Source organism: Necator americanus, chromosome I (assembly GCF_031761385.1).
Source record: "Necator americanus strain Aroian chromosome I, whole genome shotgun sequence".
NCBI classification, from domain to species: domain Eukaryota; kingdom Metazoa; phylum Nematoda; class Chromadorea; order Rhabditida; family Ancylostomatidae; genus Necator; species Necator americanus.
In genome coordinates this window covers 178,248-179,644 of record NC_087371.1, presented here as the reverse complement: position 1 = coordinate 179,644, position 1,397 = coordinate 178,248, and positions in this window count along the sequence as shown.

Genomic DNA, 1,397 nt, shown 5'->3' with positions numbered 1-1,397 from the left:
TGCAAGTGAAAGTTTATGGTGGCAGAAGAACTGATGTTGCTGAGTGGATCTCAACCTTGCTGACAACATAATTCTGACTGCATCTTACCTACACCCAAGCAGAGCGGATGCGGAGCGAATTCGGCGAAACATTTGGACTTATCGATTTTCAACTGAATCTGCGACGGAAAATGCTCTTCAGAAACGAATGAATCTTGGATACTTCATTCACACTCAACTCTTGGTGCATGCAGATCGCAGCAGCTTAGAAAGAGCGGCTTGTCGTAGTTCGTTCAATAGTGAGTTGAAGTTCGGCGTTTACAAACGGAAGTCTATCATCAAATATTCCATGTTCCCTTCAAACATTTGAGCTATCAAGATACTAGTTCCGGGAGAGGTCCGGACAAAACTTTTTCGAATGTTTGGGGAACTTATGTTCTGTAACAGTGCAAGTTATACTATTTGTACGTTTCTAAGGCGTATGTTCAGATGTGCGGCTCTATTTATTGAAAACAAGACCATCACGTGCAGGTAACAATCAATTTTGGATAAATTGCCTCGTTATTTGCTCATTCCTTTAAAGGCATTACCCCACGAATCTGGAGTGGTACGAGTTTTAGGTGGGACATGCCTATACGGGGTCGTAGATTGTGAGGAAGAGGGTGATTTCATCCATTTCTTCCTAATTGCCGTAAAAAAACGGCCCGGAAGATGCGGCTTCGAGCGTTCCGGAGCGCTATTTTCTACAATGACTTCTATTGGAGCGCGTCAGCCTTGTGCACGCGTTGCATCTTCCGGGCCATTCTTTACGGCGATTAGGAAGAAATGGACGGAATCACCCTCTTTCCCACATCTACGACCCCGTATAGGCATAACCAACCTGAAAACTCTATCGCCCATATTCGTGGGATGATGTCTTTAAAACAACTAGAAAAAGGTTGACTGACTTGATTGACGAAGAAGAAAATAGCATGAAAAAAGTAAGTGTTTTCAATTTCTTTCCTTTTAAGAGACGTTTTTTGAGTACTCCATTTTACTCTCTTGACTTTGCGCTATTTGACGCTTGTATCTTTGGTACATAGAAATGCAAAGATTTGAAAAAAAAAAAAAAAACTTTGAAGGCGAAACAGAAATGAAATTTTAAAATCTTGAAATTTTAGAGTTTGACGTAGGTGATAATGCAGAAGACTTCGAAACAAATTCTCGAAGTTTTCATTCGATGCCTATTACTTTCGTTTTTTGGAATACTTTCATTTTTCTGCCAAAATATTCGATATGAGCACTTTGAAAGGACTGCTATTTTGCCGTGTTCTCGCGCTTCTGTTAATCACTGCCTAATGTCACATTCTCAGCTGATAACAAGCAACTGATCAGTCACTACCGTTGCAGAGATAAATTAAAATACCTTATCAGATCGC